This window comes from Protopterus annectens, chromosome 6.part0 (assembly GCF_019279795.1).
Source record: "Protopterus annectens isolate FY-2018-M chromosome 6.part0, PAN1.0, whole genome shotgun sequence".
Taxonomy (NCBI): Eukaryota; Metazoa; Chordata; order Ceratodontiformes; family Protopteridae; genus Protopterus; species Protopterus annectens.
In genome coordinates, this window is record NC_056737.1 from 1725595064 (window position 1) to 1725619676 (window position 24613).

The following is a 24613-nucleotide window of genomic DNA, read 5'->3' on the forward strand; positions in this document are numbered from 1 at the left end:
AAAAGATAGAACCATTATATGTCCCATACAATAATTTAGTACAATAAAATATATTTTTACTTAATTATCAGTTTCAAAAATGCAAAATAGGACTGAGAATTATTCCAAATAATCCTTGCAATAATACAGACTAAGTTAACACCATGACATTTATGCTAATTTTGTTGAAAATAATATTAAATAATTATTTTATTAGTATATATATTTGTTACTTCTGGGATTTGACCCCACAACATCTCAATACACTATTGCACTTGACTCCTACAATTACCTTGAGTTACAGAATAAAACATGCATGTTTAACTTTACAGTTAAGATATCCAAACATAATTTGCTAGTAATGTATAGAAGAGCAATAGGTAATTTGTGCTACATACATACCCCTTGCTTTTCTGAGTCTTTCTAAGTGTTTTACATGGGCCTCCATGTTCCCTGAAATGTCCCGAGCAGCTAAAAAAATAACCAAGGAGAGAAAAAGAGAAAAACATTATGCATGGTAGTATTGCCTATCTACAGATTTCTCTATCAGTTAAATTTTCATTATCTGTATACTCACACAACTGTGGGATGTCAGCAGTCCTAGGCTCATCCAGCAACTGGTTGAGTTGTTCCTGCTTACACCTTTTCAGGTCATTGCAATTATGCCTGCATTGCTCCCCAGTGTGTGGAATACCAGTCTCACTGGATTATTCCAAGCCTCAGATTCATATTGAGACCCAGTATAGTCCCTCTACAGCAGCCTAAAGCTGTGACACTTTATTAGGAGTGCAATGAATTTTCTTGACTCTTCTACACCCCATCTTTGAGGCCTGAATTGGGTAATATCCTTCCCAGCTCATGCCATGTCTGCTCAAGTCATCCTACAGCAGTTTAAGTGATTCCCCACCAATTTTTGATATCATGTTTTATGACCAGTGCGTGAAAAGCAACATTGCCAAACAGAGAGGAAGGAAGTTTATGAAGTAGGAAGGGTAATGTGACAGCTGGCATTAATTTATGGCTTGTCAAATGCATTACCTGCTAAATGACTTGACTTTTAAGGCATGAATTGAGGGAGTATAAATTTTATGACTTGACACATATGTTGTGGGGCCTTATACAATGATAAAAGTAATTTGTACAATGTGAGATTCAAAACTATTTGAAATACAGAATACATTTTTGCCCACATAGGTGTTGTTTTCCTCATTGCCATAGAAGAATAACACACAAATATTAAAAAAAAAACATTTTAACACATTAAATAATTTTACCGAGCTCTGGATCTGGACTATTATACTAATGAAACTACAAAACACAGTGAGGTTATATTATCTCTTCTTGCCACAGACATAGTTTTGTGCGAGGAAAGCTAATCATGTGCATACAAACAATTCCCATTCCCTCTACTGTATTAACATGACATAGTACATTCTCAGTCGGTTGCACATGTGTCACTTACATATTTAGTGCAATTAGTGATCACACAATTATGAATAACTTTGCACAAATGCAGCTCTGTCTTCTCTTTATGTTGTGTTCATTTTTCCCTTAACTCCACTGTAATTCACTATAATTTCAGACATGCATTCTGTAGTGCATTTTTTATCATTCCCCTTTAACTGCATGATAAAAAGTATATGACAGTGAAACACATTCATCAGCACAGGCAGGAGAGTTTGTCCACTGCTGAACATAAATGATAACTGTGTGCTGTTTAGTTCCATTAAAAGTTTGCTAAAGTTACTTCTACACTTTGTAAGTGTACTTCTCTTTCCCATTAATCATTCACAGTTGCAATCCATTAACAACTAACAGTGTTGTAGATCCCTCACTATATCTACATCTACTACATGAAGTCAAGAATTCGGTATTCAGCAATTCTAATGAGTTCACACTTATTTGTATCTTCACCAAACTCATAGGCCTGAATCTGCTCTATAAAAAGTAGCCATGTAGCTGGGGAATTTGAAGGTGAGCAGCTTGTGTATTTGGACAAAACAAAAGATTAATACTCCTTTTGATTCATCTGCTGAAAAGGCTTCTAATTTTGCTAAGGTATTCTTGTATTTTTTAAGTACATTCTAGATTTTTTAACATGTTGCAAAGTAATTTATATATCCAGTAGAAAACAAAACTTTTATCTGTATGCACTTCTTACAGTTAACTGTTGGCAGAGGCATTTTGACAGGCATTTACATTTCTCCAATAGGTTATTAACTTTTGTCACAAGTGTTATTGTTAAACTTATTATTTTACAATATTCTGTATTATTGCAGAAAAATGTAAAGTACTTGTCAATGACACAGGTGTTAATCTTCTGAGATGGCCCAGAAATACCTCAGGGGAGTGGTGGGCACAGTGAGAAGTGACTGGAAATCACAAGCTGTGTTTTCTGTTGTAAATGTGTACACATTCTGATAAGTAAGTTGAAACCATATATACCAATTTAATTACATGCTATTCCTTGGTTTGTACAAACCTTCATTTGTTTGTTGTTTTGAGACTGGGGAAGCCACCTAACATTTGTGTGTTTTCACAACAAAAGTATGTCTCAACTGCTTTTCACTTGAAAATGTGTAGGCATCCTCATCTCCATCTTCCTCTCTATCACACAGACTCCCCCTGATTCATCACGTAAATACTCAGTGCTATCAGCTTAAAATGCACTAACATGAGAAACTTAGCCACATAAAAACTATATATATATATATTAGCATGTAGCTAACTATATCTCCTATTTAATCTTGCTATTAATGTAGTTACGCCCAAATCCCTCTACCTTACTCTCAGTCTAATCAACTATCACCATCATGCCCGCTCTACCCAGTAGTCACTGCAACGTTCACATATATACTAAATATTCTATTGCAATGGATTGATATGCATGATTGTCTTGTATTTTTAAAATTTCATTTGTATTGCTCTTTGTAACCTAGTATTTCATAATGTGTATACTATCTATTTTATTGTATTGCCTCTTTGCAATTTGCAATTCTGTATTATGTCTGTTTTGATTTGGAGCTTTTCTTCCCGGGCCTCCACTGAAAATGGGCTCTCTGTGGCCCAGTGCACCTCCCAGTAAACAAATGCAAATAAATAATAAAATAAATAAATATTTCAATGGGAAAAGTAATACATTGCTAAAGTGGTATTCCTTGATTTGGACAAACGTTAGTTTGTGTGTGAGGGTGAGGTAGGACAACCACATAACCTTCAGTTTTAGTAACTGAAATGTGTGTTTCCAATGCTTAATATTGACAAATGTGTATGAAAACAAGACTTGAGTTAGGTGATATTTATGTGTTGTATCCTTCTCTGTTTTATGACACATAGGATTATAGGATCCACATATACAAATCCACATAACCCCCATTTTATTGACTCAGAAAATGATGTGATAGTCCAGTTGTTCCTGTGCTATGGTGCCTTTTTGTTTTAGAGAGGACATGGCGGTATGGCTGCCACAATGCAGATTTAGAACCAGTTGGTAAACAATGCCAGTGCAGTAGGGGGGCTTATGATCAGGTGCATCATTGGGCCACTGATATGATTTCATCAGCCTGGAGGAAAGCAGCTGCAGTTGCACATGAAAAGCTGGCTATGGGATGGGGGTGGGGCAGCTAAAAAACCTCCACTGAAATCAAATGAAGAGTTCCTGTCCACTGTCAGAGATCCAGACAGGTTATTGGGAACTGTACAGCAACATGTGATTGATGCCAGTGCTGATGTGTCTGGGAGGACAACTGTGTCCCAGAAGCAGCTTCCAGGTGAGCTTACATATGACAAATTCTAGATTTGCTTGTTTAGTAAAATATGTAATTTGACTAATGCTTTTTTTTTACTTTACCTATTGATAACGTAGTAGATGTATATGAAACAGTTGTTCATTACATATGGGCTGTGTGTGGATGTGTCAGCCAAGTTTAAGTTGAAACTATTCTTACTAGACATACAAGTGATTATGTATTCACTGTTCTCCTGTGTTATTCCCATTGTGATGCTTAATTTGCATACTTCTTTTGCTTCATTTCTTCCAGGACCATCTGCTCTACAAAGTCTGGAGTCATCTGCACATGGTAAGGAAAAAATGTTTTTTGATTATTGATGACCATTCACCAGATATATGCACTTATCTGTATGTGATGAGTGACTGCACTGCTGTACCATCTGCAATAGTGGGACCAGTGTTAGCTTGTTACCATATAAATTGTTTTAAATATTTAGTGTAGTATTAATTTTGTTCCTTGTTTTTTATCACAGGTGATCCTGAAAGTGGACGTGTACCACCTGATGTCAGAGTATTGGTAGCCTCTGATGATGATGGCCAAAGAGAGGTACTGTCAGGGGTGCAGACATTGAATCTGGCACTGAGGTTGACATTCAGCCATTCCCTGGATTTCTGTCAGATACAGTCAGTATGCCTACACATACCTATTCTACTGAACCCTCAGATATTGGACAGGTGGAGGGTGAGACCCTTGATCAGGATAGTGTGGTAACTGTGGGTTCAGTGCCAATTGACTCTGGCAGTAGTCAAAGTGTGGCTGAGGTGCCACACAGAAGGTTTGTTAGGGATGCTTAGACGAGGCCTGCCATCCACCCTCCACATGATCCTGGTATGTCCTTATGTGCCACTCAATGTATGTTTAGGACCATCATGGAGGCACAGGCACATTCCACTAGGGCTTCAGAGGACATGTTTAGGGTCACAGCTGTGGCATTTGTGTTCTTTCCCATTTATGTTACCTTTATAGTCCAGAAGTTATGAGTGTTTTAATTCAGGGATGACTCCGTGTGATGCTAGCAGGACACATCCATCACATGGGTAATAAAAGCCTGTGAGAAATGCCTTGCATCAATGCTACTGTATTTATGTGCATAGAATGTAAGTTGTACCCCTTAGGTGGTCAGTGTGTGTGCTATCTATTGCTTCTTGGCCAGGGCATGGGCATATTGTGCATGCCTATGTCTACCTATACCCAGAGCGGCTGGTGGTTCCCCTTCTGAGTCCATACCTGTGCCAGTTGTGATGGGATGTGTGCATCTTCCCCATGGTGTTTCTTTTGAAGCTGTCTTCTCTGGGTAATACTGAGAAGGATAGCATAGATAGTGAAAATTTCAGCATAAGTACTGGATTATACTGCAGGGCCTCCCCCCTTGGTGTTTCTAGGCATCGGAACTGTGACTTCAGTAGCTCAAACACATGCTTTATAATATTTCCTGTTTGACCGTGTGTCTCATTATAGAGTTCTTTGGTTGGCAGGTGTACATTTTTGATGGGCATCATCAGCTATGGTTTGAATGCATACCCTGCATCACTCAATAAATGACCTTGTGGGATATCCTCTCGGAAAACCACTGGTAGAGCAGAGAATTGTGTCAGATACGAGAGTCGTGATAACTGCCAAGGTTGTCAGGATGATTCTCTTAGTGTTGCACACGACCTAGCAGTTAATAGAGTGGAAGCCCTTTCTGTTTATGTACACCCTTCCCTTTCCTTGAGTGATGCTTTGATCTTACTATACATGCAGTCTAAGGCACTCAGGACATCAGAGAAGTATGCTATGGTGTAGAAATTCTGCTTAGTTTAACTCGATCCTCAGGGCTACAAGGAAAATGTATGCAGTCACTGACATGCCGTAACATAACATTCAGGAACTGATGTAGGATCCTGGATGCTGATGCTTGTGACACTCCCAGCATGTCCCCTGTTGGTCTCTGAAGGTTCTTGTAGCTAATATTCTAAGTGGTACAAATACCTTAGTCTCCACAGGTATTGGTTCCTCCTGGTTTGCCCTTGCTCAAAGTTGAGGACAACAGAGGTCGCAGGGTTCCTCTAGTGTGTCTCTGTCCACCTTCTAGCACTCTACTATTTCCACCTCAAGCAGACCATAATAATTAAATGGGGTCTAAACATCCTTCTCCTTCTTGGCCAGGTCTATTAGCAGCAGCAGCATAGACATTGGCCTGTTGCACATACACATGCAGAAGAGCAGCAGTAGCCCCTAACATTCTTTCGGTGAAGAGTGGTTTTTGTGGCTGTATTGTAATAGGTTTTGGAGTTTGAGATCAAAACCCGCACTGAGTGTACACAATTGCTTTATAGCTTGTTGAATTGCTCCTCAGTCTTGGATTAGTTGATTATCATACAGTTCAACTGGTTATGCTATAATTAGCATCCCATGATGTTTGCTGGATTTGGTTGTGTAAAGCTGCTTACTGAATACAAATCTTCATACTACCATGTGCACTTAGCACTGCAATGTGCACACAGTTTTAGAGAGCCATGTAGGGTTTATTGAATCCAGCCCAGATTTCAAAGTCATACCTTTAGTAAATAGTGTGCGGTATTGTAGAACTTTCAAAGATAAACCATAATCATTCCTGTCACATTTAATAGTATGAAGAATGAAAATGACAAATGTGCTTTAAGTGAATAAGTGCATATGCCTAGGCTTAAAAAAGAGCAAGTAGTAGTAAAATGATGGATTTGGTAGCAAGTAGGTATTTAAAGACTGTGAATATGTTTGTTTTGTTTTTATTCAGCCATAAGATAATATGGAAGATTTCATGAGTGAATGACTATGCTGGTGGAGGTGGTGGAAGTGGTTGAGGGTTGCAAGGAGGGTCTATATTAGAACACCGAATGTTCAAAATTTCAAGTGTTCTAATATTGAAACCTATTAATCGAAAATTTAAAACATCAAACATACAGAACAGTGAATTTTTTCCTAGGGAAAAAAATGCTGTTCCAAAACACATACACACAGCACAAGCACACCAAACAAACAGCAACCCGCACACATACACCTAAACTCTTACACCTAACCCTACACTAAACCATACATACACCACTAACTATCCACTTACCTTAACCCAAACCCTAACCCTAAGGTCTGTCACTATCGCACAGTCACCTCACCCGCGCCCTAACCCTAACTCACCTACCCTGCCCTAACCCTCACATCCACACAATCGCACACTTACCTGACCCGCGCCCTAACCCTAACTCACCTAACCTGCCCTAACCCTCACGTCCACACAATCGCATATTTACCTGAACCCGACCTGTAACTTTCCACCACAGTCCTGAAAATACTGAAGCAACAGAAACGGACAACTGATTTCTTTCCCTAGGAAAAAACTTGGTTTTCTGTTTCTTCGATATTTTCAGCATTCGCTGAAAACGGGTCGATATTAGAACACTTGACATTTTGAAAGTTCGGTGTTCTAATATAGACCCTTGCAAGGATGACTGAGAGCAGAACTGTGTACTAACTGAGAACAATTAGGGTAGACAAGGTTCTGGGACCAGATGACACATACCCTGTTGTATACCCAGGCTACTCAAATTGTATCAAGACTTGTACTGACCTGTATAATGGAGCTACAACAATGTGATTCATACAAGAGAATGATAACTTGGCTGATGTAGTACTCACTCACAGATGGGGGCCAAAGCAAACAACATAAAAAGCAAGCCAGTGAGCCTAGCATCAGATTTGTGTATGTGCTACAAAAAAGTATCTTGAAGGACAGACTGTTAGCCTGTTGGAATGTGTTTTATTCCAAGATGGAGATGAATGCATTTCTCTTTGCAGCATATTCTACAAATATGTATCAGTGAATCATTGAGCACTGTCGAGCATGAACAGTAATGTTTGTCACAACAGGCCAAGACTTATCTAGTCAAACTTTCCACCTGCATTTAGCAGAATAAAAAGAAAAACTTAATTATCATCTCACATGCAGACATTATAGAGTGAGTCAAGTATTACTCGAAACAAATAGCAGTATAGCACGTTGAGTTTTAAATGGCTGTGGAGAAAAACACAGTGAATGTAATTACTTGGAAAATTAATCAAGGAATCAGATGTAACCAGGAACTATTAATTAATATCTGAGGCACTGTAATTTCTTACTTGGGATAGAGCCCACAACCGTCCTGAACATGGGCAGCCATCACTAAATGCAGTCTTGGGTATTGGCTAGCATTTCTATGGCATTACATTGGGATGAAACGGCTAGACTTACAATGACCTCCTGGTCTATAGCCTAGTAATATTCGGTGATCCTATGATCCTATGATCTACATTTTAACAGTTGGCATTGCAGACAATGTTCCAAATAAGTGAAACTAAATATGTTAAAAAGGCAGTATGTATAGTCACATCACCACCAAATAGTCAATATTCAAAATTATCTTAGCGAAATGAGTGGCTAGATCACCAGGGACAGCTGGAATTTCAAAGTAAACAAATCCTTATTAGCATCAGTCGGTAAGAAAGCTGTGGAGGGCACAGAGTTTCCAAAGAACACATAACATGGTACACCAAAACAAAACTATCTTTATGATGATAAATAATAGTTTCAGTTTTGATTGAAATGAATCTACAATTCTAAAGGAAAAAAAGTTTATACATTTGGTTCAAAGAGGTATTGCTAGGTATCTCATCAGAAAAGTAATAAATATTTACTGAAATAACTGTAGAACTGGATTAGATTCTCTCAGAATATTAATAGCTTGCTGTGGGACTCCAAGCTGGTCACTTAATCAGATGTTTCACCATTGTTACACCTCAAATGAGGGGCTTGTGCCTAACAGATTCACCTACTTAATTAATAGATAAAACATTCATTTATTTCATTGTGTTGAAACTCATTTAGACAGAACATTTGTTAACCTTTAATGTCTTGTTAGATTCCGTATGGTTAGACCTGCAATGTGTAACACAGAAAGCACATACACCAAATACAAAATCTTGGAATTTACTTCTTAAAATGGATATTAGAATCAGATAGGTGACATGTTTTTCTGGCATCATACACTGAAGTAATGTCTAACAGATGACTCAGTTTTCCTATAACATGTTAAATAAAAATATATTTTAAGATAGAAGCATTAATGATTCAGAGTTATTTCAGGATAACATAATTTATTGGTACTGTTAACGTAACAATGAAATCATCACCATGAGCTAATGTAATGACCATTAAATGACAGCATAAGTGAAGTTTGCATGTTGCTAATCCACAAACCATGTGCCTTCCCCACCTCTTAGTAATAGGCCATGCCTTTCAGAATCAGTGTATGCCATTACGTGACATAACAGCTCATATCAGTTGTTTAGAAGACAAGTGATGTCAGTGCTTTCCACTCACTCTGGACTGAGACTGTAAGGGAGACAGTCATGCAACCTGCTTTAAGGATGTTTTCCACTACTCAGAGTTGGAATTCTTTAGAAGGAAGACAGAAATAAAGATCTGTAGACAGTATAAATTTAACTTACTGCCTGCAGCAGCAGCACATTATTAGAAACATCTTTTTTGAGACTCAGACCAGTATTTCCAACTGCATTTAATGCTATTATTATCAAGTAGCTACTGATATTTCTAACTGCAAGTGACTACTGTCCGTCATTGTAGTGATATAATCTAAGAGTTCATCTGGGGGAAATGTTTGTAGGTAATGATTTTGTCATCATGTCATTGTCAGCTTGCAAACTTCTGTATGACACTGAAGCCCATTTGTGTGCAACAAAACATTGTTCTACATCCTTCAGTGGGTGTGGGTGTGTGTGTGTGTGTGTGTGTGTGTGTGTGTGTGTGTGTGTGTGTGTGTGTGTGTGAACATGCAAGTGTTTGTGACCTTACTGCGGTCCTAAGGGTTATAATACTAGGTTTAAATTTGGTCTTCCTTTGGTAATCAACTTTTCCTTAATGTATTTAATGTCTGCACAGCAGAAGGCCATTTTCCAGTTTGTTAGAAATTACTTAGGGGCATTTCTGCTTTAAAGGAAGACAAGCAAGATGCAATAAATAAATGTTGGCCCATTGCTCTTTTTCAGCCTGAAACAAAAATCAACAGAGTTATTCATTAGAAGATTTCAAAGAGTTTTGAGATTAAGGAGCTAGCATGGATTCTACTCCCTTATGGTACATATGCAGCATTAGTTAAATTTGGCATGCTTCCCCTGAGTCATTAGATTGAAATAAGGTAGTATTGTTTATTTCATAGACATGTCCAGGCTGTTTGATGTGATGCATTATGGGTGGATGTTAGATGGTGTGCCATCTATGAGGTTTCCTAGTCTGTTGGTTAAATGGTTAAATTTATTTATTTTTGACAATTACCTATTTGTTGTCTGTTGAAATGTTACTGGTACACCACAGACGTATCCCTTTATGGGGAGGGGGTGTTTTTTTCCACAGAGGAAAAATTCTTGGATATTGAGCTATGAGCAGCTCCAAAGTATGGCAGGGATTAAGAATGAAGGAGTCAGTTACACTGCAGGCTGGTTGATGACTGGCTGACTTGTTCTGGTCCTACTAACTTTAGATTCACTGATGATGTGCATGGGTGGGTGGAGTGCAGAGTGCATTAAGAGGGAGCTGACCCTGCCTCTGTGGTGATATGGTCCTCTAAACCATGGTTCTCTAGGCTACCTAGTGAGCACTAATTATTCTAGCATGTAGGCTCCATCTGGATAGAAGTCTGACACCATCTCCCTGAGGTGGGCAGTCTTATCTTTACTTCTTCCAGCCGCTGGCTCCCATAATTTCCAAACTGCTAATAGAAAACAGTTGACTGAGTCATGTTTAGGGCTTGATTATTCTCTGCTAGAGAGCTTACATTATTTGATCCAGAAGTAAACGAAAGTTCAGTTTGACTGGATCTACAGCCCTATAATTCCAATGACATTTGTTATCTGTTGTACCACATGGTTTAGACATTGCACCTCTGTTTTAAAAATCTTTACAAGGGGCATATTTGCACATTGTTTGCATTCTATATGTTTATGTTATACTTATGATGTGGATTTGATTATTCTGGATCACAGTGTTAATGTGGTTCAATTTAATTAACATTCTGATTTCAGCAGGGCCTATGTCTGGCTTGAGTAATATGAAATGATCCTCAGTAAACAAAAGACATTTGTTCTCCATTTTGTTTAGAATTGTCAGTTATCTGTGTGTGACAATTCTGGCAATCAGACTGAGGAGTTATGACACTGTTATTATTTAGGCCTCAGAATATTTAACAACAAATCTTTAAAGCCATATTTCAGCAATTACAGAAAAGGACTTTTTTGTTTATCTGAGTTAAACAGAATTAAGCTCACACTTCCAGCTTTATTAAACAAATATGTATGTTATTCTTTGTTTTTATACCATGTGATTTTTCTCTATTGTGTCTTCTAATCTTCTAGGATCTTTGTAAATTAAAAAGGTACTATCATGCCATATAATTCTACTTTAATTATTTCTTCTATTCTCATTATTTGTTATAACAGAAATGACAAAGGACTCTGACTGACCAAATAAGCAGATGACTGCAAACTAGTAGCAGTCACAGAGTCCCCTCAAGACACTAACATCCTACTAGAAGGACTAACACAGACAAATGACTAATGCCTAAGCCACAGCTTAAACATCAGTGTAAAGAAATGCATATTACACAATGGCTGGCAATTAGCATTCAAAAACTACCATGCTGATTGGTCCGCCCAACCAGCGTGCCCGTTGTAAATCCGAGCATATACCAATAAAAAAAGGTCTGGTCAGCTGGACTTTTTTTCCATTGGTATATACTGTAACTTTGATATTTTTTTTAACAAAAATAAATAAAATTTGAAATCCAGAGTCTGGGCTTACGAGAGAGACAAGACGGAGAAAATACTAGGAAAATCTGGTATGTTATTCAAAACTAAAGAGAAGTACCTGATTTTCCTTGTATTTCCTCTATTCTGTCTTTCTCCTACCCTTAAACTGTCCGAAAGTTTTTTTTTTTTTTTTTTTTTTTTTTTTTTTTTTTTTTTTAGAAAAAAAGAAAAAAAAGGAGTAATGGAGACCTTCCTTTCACTGTTGCTTCCTTTCCAAAGCACTGAGGTACTGAGTAACCGTGGAAATGCAAGTCCCATATGCATGCACAGTACATCAAAAAAAGCAACAGAATATGCAGCAGAAGCATAAAAACACCATGGCGCCATTATACAAAGGCATTATTTAGGAAAAGTAAGTAATTTCTTTATTAAATAATATAATTGTACAATAGCAATAACCAATGACGTCGGTGGTATATTAAGATTTACCCACGGCTGGCTTTATTTAATCACTCAGGCTTTGCCCTCATAATTAAATCACACCAACCATGAGTAAATCTTAATATACCACAACAATGTCTTCATTTATTGCTATAATAGCATCTTTGGGAAGTCAGTCACCATAGGAAACTACATCATTGATAACATGCCCATAAGAGTGGACCCAGTAGTCAGGGATTTTGAGACATACATAGATACTGACTTCACTTTCAATCAACATTTGTCTGAGGTAGTAAGGATTCATTTTTGCCTATGTATAAGCAATACCACGGCTCAATCATGTCAGTGTTCCTCTGAATTTGGCCCTCATCAGACCCATCATAGCCTACAACACCCCTTTTGATATGTAACTGACAAGGCACGTTCAGCGACTGGAATATCCACAGAGTCACCTCACAAAAAGAATACAGGGTGTAAATAACATGTCCTATGCATATTACCTTGAAGCCCTATCTCTGTACTTGGTTTCCTACAGACTGTTGAGAGGTAATCTGTGCTTCACATACAAGGAATCCTTGGATCCTGCTCTGATGGGCATCTTACAAATCTGCAAAGTCCATAGTATCAAAACTCGGAAATTCACCCCAGGTGTAACATCTGTGTTTCCAGTAGACATAGGAAGTCTGTAAATAATGATTTATTTATACTTTAAAAACGTATCATGACAAATTAACAGTGTCAGTATGTAAAGTGTTAAGTTATCTTAGTGGGGTGACCGGGGTGGGCCTTAAAGAAGGCTTACTTTTGCCTCTGTTTCATAAATCAGCATCCCTCAGATATCTAATTTTCAGAATATTTAACAATTTCGTTCCTTGAATTACCACATTGATGGCAGTCCACTGAACACAGAAGGCGTTATAAGAGATCTGGGAACACAGGCTGACAGCAGCCTCTCTTTTGACCACCATGTTGCCACTGTAGTTAGAAAGTCCTTCTATGTGGCACATCTCATTACTAAGGGTTTTGCATTCAGGAAGAAAGAGGTCATTGTTTCCCTCTACACTTCCCTCATTAGGCCAATCATGGAGTACAATGCCCCATTTAGCATGTACCTCACTAGACACCTGCAACAACTGGAGAGGGCACAAAAGTACCTCACAAAGAGGATCCTAGGCCTTAAACACTTGTCCTATATGGACAGACTCAAAAATCTCTAACTATTCTGTTTTATATCACCTACTTAGAGGTGATATCTGCTTGACTTACAAAGCCATGTCTGACCCAGCTCTGTTAGAAATGCTATATCTAAAGAAATCCCAATCCCACCACACCAATCACTCCACACCACACACTCCAGAGACCTCAACCTCATTACCAAAATCAACAGAACACGCTGGAGGGACAGGTTTATAACCTAGAGACTGCGCATGCGATGGAACAGACTTCACATACATGTCAAACAGAGCACCTCACTGGCTCTCCTCAAGAGAAATCTTGATGAGTGGATGGGAAATGTAAAATTCACCCATCCAGTGGCTCTACTCGACAGAGGCACTAGGAACTAAGGTTGGCATTTATTTCAGTCTGTGAGTATTTTTTCTTTTTGCTTTTTTTTGCTTGAATCTGTGAATATTTGTTTCTGTGATGATATTCACATGTCGTGTGCTGCTGTATTGTTTTATTCTTAACAATATCCTCTGAAAAGGGTATTGGTGTTCCTGGATTTCTATTATTAATTAATTAAGCAAGTAAAGAAGTAACTATATAGACAGATACATGGGTCCACTTTTAAATGCCGAAATGACAAAATCTCAAGTTTTAAAAAAAAAACGAACCCAAAACATTGAGATTTCGGTATCTCGACATTTAAAAGTGGGGAAAAAAAAAAGATACCCCCCTACTTAAATATACCAACTCTGAGATTGAGCTACAGTGAAGAGAATGGTAATGCTCCTATTGCACTTACCTTTCTCTTCACTGTAGCACAATCTCATAGTTGATATATTTAAGTAGGGGGGTGTGGGGGGTACAGGGGGGTTTCTCACCCTGCAAACACTTTATTTTAGTTCATTTGTGTTTTTTTTTTTCAATTTTAAATGTCGGGATACCAAAATCTTGGTGTTTTGGGTTCGTTTTTTTAAAACTCGAGATTTCAGCATTTCGGCATTTAAAAGTGGACCTATATATATATATATATATATATATATATATATATATATATATATATATATATATATATATATATATATAAAACCAAGACTTCTTCCTCAAGCAAGAAGAAACCAGTCTGGTGGACCCGGCCATAAGCAAACTTTACAATAAAAGGAGGAGACTTATACAAAAAAAGGCCAAATCTCAAGTAGTAAAATCATCCCTGATCAGCATTAGTAAGAAATTGAGGGCCCTCATCAAGTCAACTAAAGCTAATTTTGAAAAGAAAGTTGCCAAGGATAACCATAAGGCCTTCTACGGCTACCTCAAAAACCTAAATGGCAACACTCAGGTCTGTTCTGAGCTAGTACAAAATGGAACAAAATACACTGACCCTTCTGACATTGTCAACATCTTGGCTGACAGGTTCAGTGCAAACCCCCCCCCCCCCCCTACAGGGCCTATTACCATTCTAGGGGATTGTGTAAGTCCAATTATTACTGATACGTTGGTTAACAAGGCTCTATCTAAAGCTAAAAACACTGCCTCCATGGGACCAGATGGTGTCCCAGGCTGTGTCATACGTGAGCTCCAAAAGGAATTAACCCCGTATCTTAATACCCTGTTCAGTCTCAGCCTCTCCACAGGATATGTGCCCATAGAATAGCGCACGGCAATGGTGGTCCCGCTACACAAGGGTGGGGCCACAACTGACCCTGGGAACTACCGACCAATAAGCCTGACCAGTCTGATCTGTAAGGCTATGGAGCGAATCATTATGGAACTCATAAATGGAGAGATTGGGAACCTCCAGTCGCTGGACCCCACACAGTTCAGCTTTGTCAAGGGCAGATCATGCCTCCTGAACCTGGTGGATTTCTTTGAGACAGTTACTCAGGCTATAGATAAGGGAATGGAGGTACACACGGCTTACCTTGACCTTGTTAAAGCATTTGACACCATTCCCCATTCAGGTATTATTGATAAGCTCACCAGCCTGGGTATAAACCCTTATGTCACAAGATGGATCACAAACTGGCTCTCAGACAGATCCCATAAAGTAAGAGTAGCGGGATCTATGGCCGAATCCAGACCAGTAACGAGTGGTGTACCTCAGAGCTCTGTCCTGGGGCCCCTCCTGTTTGGCATATACTTCTCAGAAGTATAGGCAAGCACGGAAGGGCTGTGGCTGACTAAGTTTCCAGATGACTGCAAACTGGGTGCTATAATAGAGTCTCCGGCCAACATGGAGATCCTCCAGAAGGGCCTAAATGAGACTGATGCATGGTGTCAAAGCCATGGTCTCAAGCTAAATGCAAAAAAATGCGTAGTAATCCCCTTTGGAAAAAACAGAGTACCCACAAACTACAACATAGGAGGTAATCCCCTGAAATCTGAAGAAGAAATAAGGGATCTAGGGACCCAAGAAGATAGTCAGCTTTCCTTTGATAACCATGTTGCCAAAGTGGTTAGAAAATCCTTCTATGTGACCCATCTGATCACGAAAGGGTTCGCATCAAGATCTAAGGATGTAATGGTGCCTCTCTACTCTTCCCTCATCAGACCCATTATTGAGTACAATGCACCAATTGGAATGTACCTGGCTAGACATCTCTAGCAGCTGGAGAGACCATAAAGGTACCTAATCAAGAGGATTACTGGCCTCAAACAGTTGCCCTATGCAGCATGATTGAAAAAGCTAAGACTGTTCTCTGTTGCATACCGCTTTCTCAGAGGCGATCTCTGTCTAACGTACAGAGCCATGTCCAACCCAGAATTGTTGAACATGCTCCATCTTAGCAAAACCAAATCTACTCGAGCTACATGCTCTAGGGATATAAACGTCAACACAACAATAAATAGAACATGCTGGAGGGATAGATTCCCTTCGCAGAGACTTCCCTTACTATGGAACAGGGTCCCGATCTACATAAGACAGAGCCCCTCACTATCACTCTTCAAGAGGAACCTTGATGAGTGGATGGGTAACAGAAAGTTCACACCAGGGATCACACCAACAGCTCTACTAGATAGGGGCCAAGGGTACTAGCTGCTAGTACAAGGGTCTAGGGAACTACTAAAGGGGCGGTGAATACCGCACAATATGGCTGGGCTAATATATGCCTTCGGGCAGATAGCCCAGTACCAACCTATGAACCTATATATATATATATATATATATATATATATATATATATATATTTATATTATATATAAAGCAAAAAGCATGAAACAACCACAAACAGGAGAAACTGAGCAATAGTAGTAAATCCAAATTCAATACACAGTTCCTCCAGCACGAATTAAGCCTTGTAGACAAAAATAAAACTGTAGAACTTGACTTGAAACATTAATAAATATGATAAAAGCAGTAATAGAAAAAAACATTTAACGGGATAAGTGCTTTCGTACACAACAAAGTATCCTTATTCAGATCCATTAAAGACATTAATTGTTTGGCTAACTTTCAAGTTATATATGTTAATCAGTACTTGAGGCCAAGGCAACACCTTTCTCCAACAGACCTATGAATGAACTGCAACTCTTGACCAGTCACCATCTATTTTTCATCCGATGCCCTTTCAGTGCTGGTCTCAAAGGCAAACGTGTTTAATCCAGGGGGCGTATCCACCTGTAATCGACCGAGCCACTGCATTTTAGCTTGTTCTGTATGCAGAGTTATTTCATCTCCCCTTGTATTTTATCTAATATCCTCTAATACCAGAAACATAAAATTGTGGGAAACATTGCTCAAAATACGTTTATACAAGGGATTTTTCTGGTCTTTAAGTTTTATATCATTTGTATGTTTAGAAATTCTTTCTTTTAGTTGGTGATTCATTTTCCCCACATAATAGGAAGTGCATAATTGACAGGAAGCAACATATACTATATTTTTTTGTTCTACAATCAGCATATGTATGTAGATGATAGCATTTTCCAGTCTTAGGGTCTTGGAAATAACTTTTCTTAGATATATATTTGCGCAAAATACAATTCATGCAGGTAAACATTCCCCTCTGATAGATCACAGACGTATCTGCCTGGTTAGGATGGCATAGTAACTGAGATTCTTCTCTGTTTTGAAAGTAAACATTCATCAACTATTTCCTTTATTGTGTTACCACTAGTTAAAAATTTCCAGTTTTTCTTTATTATGTCACATATGTTCGCATCATTGGCATAAGTCAAAATGACTCTAGCATTTCTTTTCTGATTCTCTCTTCTTTTAACTTTTCTAGAGATTCCATTATTGATCGCATGGACTTCCTTAGAATAATAGGGTGCACCTGTGGTCTCACGTAAAGCATACATTTCATTCATAATGTTATAGGTTTCCCCATCCTTATAACCCCATTGTTTAATGTCATGTCATAGTTGTTTACTGGCTTGAATAAAGTCAGAGTCTTTGCAGCTTCATCAGAAACTCTTTGCCCTTCAAAGCTATTAGAAGTTAAACCACCATCAATTAGCTCATTCACTGAAGTGAAAGCATTGCTATTAGTAACGGGTGTAACTTCAGTCACATGGACCACACACTTCATCCGTGCTGGTTGAACATTAGCATCCTTTTTGATGGTAAAATTTTCTTTGATTGCTAAATGGTCTAAGGTTTATATATTTCCAGCCATGTAGTATATTGTCTTAGATAAAATTACAGACTTAATAATCTGGTTAAATAAGAGGTACCACATAATTATTAATTTTATTTAAAGTGCATAAGGGTTATATTATTATGACAGCTACTAAGTAGGGCAGGACCAGCTTGAATATCATACTGATGGGAGAAGGGATGTGAATTTAACATGTATACCAATAACACTTTGGTTTACAGCACAATAAACCACTCCCTTGCCTGATAAAAAGTATATATATATATATATATATATATATATATATATATATATATATATATATATATATTTTTTTTATTTTACATTTGTTGACGGGGCGTCTAGCTGGATATATGTCCATTTTCAGTAGAGGCCCGGGGATAAAAGCTCCAAGTGATAACAACACAGTAATAACATACATAAAGTAACAGTGACATATACAATCAAGATTATACTAACAAGGCTATACATAACAAAAGTATCAATAACAAAAAGGTGAGACATAGCTAAACACAGTCATATGCAGTATGATACATAAGGTAAGGTACAGAAATCATACTTGATGTACCAAGAGGAATTAAAATTAAAAGTATCTTTTGGTTACAGTTCCTGCTATCATTGGTAGTAGGCAGCAATTAATTGGTATACAAAGTAGAATTTAAAAGATGTTACTAAAGTAAAGTTGAAGGGATTAGGCAGGATTGCTGCAAGGGCATAACCAGTGTGATTTAAGGTATCTTCTGAGTTTTTGTTTAAAGAGGGGCAAGGAAGGAAGTGATGTAAGTTCATCAGGTAGTAGGTTCCAGTTTTTACCAGTTGTGTTAGAGAACAATGAGTCACCTGCCAAGTTGTTGGACTTACTTATGCTCACTAGTAGTTTATTAGAAGATCGTAATGAATTAATATGTTTATAGGGGATAATGAGGTTTGAAAGTATAGGGGTGTTTGGTTGATTTACGATTTTGTAGGCTATGGTAAGTTGGGAAAGTTGTAGCAGGTTTTGCAGTTCAAGCTAGCCTAGCTGCTTTAGGTTCTGACAGTGATGGGTTCCGAAGGGATTACCAGTGGAAAATCTGGCAATGTGATTATAGGAGTTGGCCAATTTGAGAATATAATTTTTTGACAGGTTAGTAAATATGGGGGAGGCATAGAGAAGTGTAGAGATAAGATGGGAGTGGGCAATGGTAGATCAATCTGCTGGTGTAAGGAAGGGTTTTATTCTGTATAGGGACCCCGTTTTACTGTTCACTATTTTTAGTGTTATTAATATGGGTGTCAAAGTTGAGGTTGTTGTCAATTGTAATTCCTTGGAGTTTGGTGGTAGAGTCAGGGGATATGAGGGTGCCATTGTTAGATAAAACTGAGAAATCAATGGTGGAGGACTTGCTAGTAGGTGTAAAGAGGAGGAGCTTTGTTTTATTTGGGATTCAGGAGGAGGCAACGTTTTAAGAACCAGGTCTCCACTGTGTTAAATACTTTGAATTAGGGATTGCAGTTCTGATGCAGAGTTGGCTGAACATACGAGTGTTGAATCATCTGCGTATTGTATGCAGGTGGCTTGAGGAATAGCTAGGTATAGATCATTGATAAATATTGAGAATATGAGAGGTCCTAGAATTGAACCTTGAGGGGACCCCCGAGATTACTGGTAGGTGGGAAGAAAGACTATTCTCCCAGAGCACTGCCTGCTGCCTATTGCTAAGGCAGGAACTAAACCCTTGTACAGTCTGATTACTAAGTGAAATAGATTTAAGAATATTTATAAGAAGAGTATGGTTTACCATATCAAAAGCTTTTGAAAGATCTATAAAGAGTGCTGAAGAAAGAACATTGTCATTGCGGTTTCTGTTAATGAAGTCAGTGAAAGATAAGAGGGCAGTAGTAGTACTGTGAAATGGTCTTAAGCTATGTTGCCTGTTAGCTAGTATGTTATGTTGAATTAAATGGTCAAGTAGCTGGTGGTGAATGCATTTTCCATTATTTTTGCTAAGGGTGATAGCAGGGCAATTGGCCGATAGTTAGAATATTCATTTGAATTGCCGCTTTTATGTAGTGGTATAATGTGAGAGATTTTCCAGATATTAGGGATGGTACCTTCATGTATGGTTCTATTAATGAGGATGGATATAGGATAGGCTACTGCTTTGGCTGCTTTTTGCAAATATTCAGCTGGAATTTGGTCAGCTGAAGGAGTACATGGCTTAAGTTTTTGGATGAGCTTAAAGATAAAGTTAGTAGAGATGGGCTGCAGGTGGAAAATAGGAAGGGGATTAGGAGAAGAGGTAAGAAGGCTAGAGTTGTCAGGGGATAGCTGGCAGGCTAGAGATTGAATGGCCTCTGTAAAGAAGGTGTTAAAGGTATTAGCAGTTTGGTTGGGAGTATTATGATTATCATCAAGTGGGGTTGGTGCATTGGAGTGACCTGGGTGTAGGAGTTTATTGATACTCACCCAGAATCTTTGTGGATTCTTTTGGTTTATTTGGTGAAGTTTGCTATAAAAGTTCTTTTTGTCTGAGAGAATAGCCTTTTTTTGTTACATTTCTCAACTGCCTAAAAGTTTGCTGGTCTGTTATATTTTTGGTAGCTTGCCACCTAGATCAAGGTTTGTTTCTGACTAGGATTTTCATTCTGGTTTCTTTTGTAAGCCAGGGGGCTGGTATTGACTTGATTCTAATAGAGCATTTAGGAGCATGCTGGTCAAGGATAGTTAGGAATTTTGCACTGAAGTATTTGACTGCCTCTTCAAGAGAGTCACAAGCACTCAACTCACATTGAAATAGTGCTGGGTTAAAGTGTTTATTGGACCTTGAAATTCTATATGTGGGAGGGTGGGAAGTATCACATTTTTATCTGATAATGTAGGTCAAAGAGTGGTCACTTATATCAGCTGGTAAGATTCCTACCTTATATGTTTGGAAATGGTTATTAATAAGAATCCAATGTAAGGTACTCTCTTTATTGTTTGGCTTGTTAATTCTGGCAGAGGAGTTGATGATTTGAGTGAAGCCATGGAGGTTTATGTGAGAAGTAGGATATTCGGTGTTGACACACTTCCAATCAATATTAAAGTCCCCTAGGATTATAGTCTCTTGTGGGCAAGTTGATGAAATCCAGCTGAGGATATTCTCAAGAGTACTAGAATTATTGCCAGGAGGCACATAGATACAGATGATGTATAAGGATTTACTTGAGTTTAGCTGAATTTTGGAAATAAGGACTTCTGCGTTGTTATCTTGAGGTGGATTATAAGATAAGGTGGTAAGCTGTAGGCTGTTTTTAAATAGAATTGCTACTCCCCCTCCCTTACACTTTCTGTGGTCTTGTCTCAACATATTGTATCCTGGTGGGATAATTTCATTGTCTTGAGTTCTAGGTTTTAACCAAGTTTCTGTTAGACATAATAAATCAAATGAGTGAACATCTAGGAGAGTACGAAGGTGGGGAATTTTATTGTTTACACTGTGGATATTGACATGTGGTATCAGGAGTGAATTAGGGAGTCTGGTAGTGGTGAGTGGAGTAGAGGAATGGGGATTACAGGATTCAGTTGCTGAGACATTGGTTGGGCCAGGGTTAGGATGGATGTCTCCATCTTTTAAGGCTTGTTTTTTTTATGCAAGTCTGGGATAATGAGTGTAGCTAATTAGATATCGGACTTTCCTGGCTGTGAGATTGTTGTATTTAATGTGGGCCTGTCTGTGATATTTGGCTAGTAGGTAGCTAGTTATGGAAGTTATATTTATATGGTTGTGGGAGATACTAGGAGTTAGAGTGGGTGTTTGTTGATGAGGATAATGTAACTGGAAATATTCAAGGTTTTCAAAGTAGGTTAGGAAGTAGGCAAAAGTTAGAAGAGACAGGAGTGTTGTAATGAGTAATGGCTTAGTTTTAGTTGGGTTCATTATTATGGGCATACTGTTATGTAGTTTTAGGGTAAACAGGGCAGAAGTAAGAGAACAGAAGAGATAATAGTTAAGATTAATTACTGTAAGTAGTGGGATCAAGTGATGACAAATTAAGTGGTGAAAGGGTGTGATACGATTAGCTAGAGAAGTGGGAACTTCTGATTGGTAGGATGGGGAAGAAGTGTGAATTTCTGATTGGTAGGATGTGGAAGGGGGTGTGGATAGGAGGTATAAGTCTAGGACTAGTGGGGGAGAGTGAGATTTTGAGGTAGGGTAGGGGAGCAAAGTGAGCCCACAGGGTGAACGGAGCGGGCAGAGACACAAGAAGGAGTAAGCATACAAAAACAATCAGTGAGAAAGCTTTTGCAGGAAGGTAAGTAATGTTGCATGCGAGTAAAGAGATTAGGCAAAGTGAAATGTGGGGATAAAAAGGTAAAGTAAAAAAGGTGGGGTGATAGAATAAGGTTAGGTGGGAATTATGGTAGAACTGAAGAGATTCAAGTGGGTTGTACTAACAAACAAACTATGGAACAAGGAACTGGTAGTTTGATAAAAGGTAGGAGAAAGGATGTACGGAGGTAGGGCTGAGTAGTGGTGCCACCTAGTGGACCAAATATTTATTACAGCAGTAGGCTATTGGAGGGAGAGGGCAGGCAGGGATTGAGGAAGAAAAGGCTAATTGAATTAGGAGCTTTAACAGTATGGAGGAGAGGTACACAGGCCATAAGGGTAAGGCTGCTGGCTAACCGGCTTAGAAGTGACCTTAAACTACATAAAGTAGCTGTCACAAATCAAGATTAAACTTTTAGGTTCAGGAAAATAACATACATTTTCACTTCCTTTAGTACTTATAAGGAACAAGGCAATAAGACACTAGGATGACGCAGCAGGTTGGAGAAGGTCCTTAGTCGTCAGGCCAGAGGAACTCAGTGTCCAAAGATGGGATCTGGAGCTTAAATAGCTGGGTACTTGTTGTAAAATAAAGTGGGAAAAAGGTGTATGGGAGAAAAAGTTGGATTTAGTACAATATAACAGACAGCAAAAAATAAACAGATAGTAGACCAACTAAATATCTAAACAGTGAGTTAAGAAGCCAGATACTAAGTCTGCCCTCTCCCTCCAATAACCCACTGCTGTAATAAATAGTTGGTCCACTAGGTGGCATCACTACTTAGCCCTACCTCCATACATCCTTTCTCCTACCTTTTATCAAACTACCAATTTCTTGTTCCATAGTTTACCATGTGGGGGTATAAATACAATTCAGGGGAGGGTTGAGAGTTGGGAGGGTGGCCTAATGGTTAAGGTGTTTGCCTTACAATAAAAGGTGCAGGGTTTGAGTCTCACAAGGGATAATTGACTAGACTTAAAATGGCTCGCAAGGGCAGTTAGCTTAGTACTAATCTATGAACCTAAACCATAAATCTCTAAACAGGTGATAAAGGTAAATATGCTCAGTCAAAATCTGTTCTAACAGTGTAAAAAAAAAGAAAATACAGTTTAAGCCAAAATACCACCAGTAAATAGCAGTGCTGGGACTCTAATCCCTACTAAGAAAATGTAACTATATAAATATCATGTAGTAACATCAAAGAAGTTAAAATCAGCTTCCAGATGTATAATTATTAACAGGTATACAACTTACAAGACAAAAAGCAAATTTTCTTTCCGATAGCTTATAATATAGTACAGCAGTAAGACAATCAGATTCTTGTTAAGTAGCAATTTGTATTAACAGGAAGGACAGGATAAGTAAAGAGCCCTGAAAACAATAACCCAGTAGTAGGTATCTACTAGCTTATGAATGTTTTAAAAAAGACTCTGATAAGTAACATGAGCATGGGAGTACAGATAGATCCATTCTAGCAGTAGAGTATCGGAAACACGTAAGGACTGTAACAAAGTGCTTGGACAGTAGACACTAAATTATGTTAGGCAATCTACACAGTTAATATAGCACGATTCCCTTTATGAAGAGGGTAAAAAACAGGTAAGGGGTTAAAGAATAGGAAGAGAGAGCTTTAATTAATTACAGTGAGTCAGTGTAACAGAAAAGAGGGCTTAAATCTTCGCTAGGCACAGTTCTGCGATTAATATGTTAAGATATTCTTCTTTTAAAAAGCAAGAAGCACTGGTAACAGGATAGGCTAGAATGTTCCCAAGTTAATGATTCCTAGCATGGGAAGCGTGGGAAAAGTAGACAATTTAAAAACCTTGCCACCTTCACCATTTAGATTACCCATTGATACTAAACTAATTAATGGTAAGAGCTGCTTTAGTATGCCCATTAAATAAAATAACAGCTCATTTAATGAGCCTCTTAAGTAGAAGCAAGCCACGTAACTAATCATGCAACCAAAGGTTCCTATGTTGAGGAACTCAGTTTGGCTACAGACACTGATATCACCTTAAGCAAGCAGAAGGGAAACAGCATGAGTGCTTACCAACTGTTTTTTGAGGAGCTACGTAAAATTCAAACCATATAGGTAGCTTCACCACATGGGGGTTAAGACATACAACCATGAATCTACACTATACGAGCTACAATAATAGTATATTACTAGATGCATACCAAGAAAGTAGCCACCATTGATGCTCACACGAGTTAAAAACTCTCTTAAGAGAGTCAGCAGAAGCAACCAGTTTTCCCCAGGTACTATATACAGGTAGTATCTCCGTGTGGAGTACAAGCTACAAGTGAAACTATAACTTTAATTTTAAAAAGGTAGCTTCACCATGTGGGGGTATAAATACGATTCAGTACTATACGTGTTTCATATTATGTTCGCATCAAATGAGTGATGTATATCAAGTAAATATCCACTAGTAATGCTTTTGCAAGTACGACAGACACATAAGAAAGAACAGCTAAACTGACCGGTTTTCACCAAGTAGTCCTACAGATCACATTTCCGCG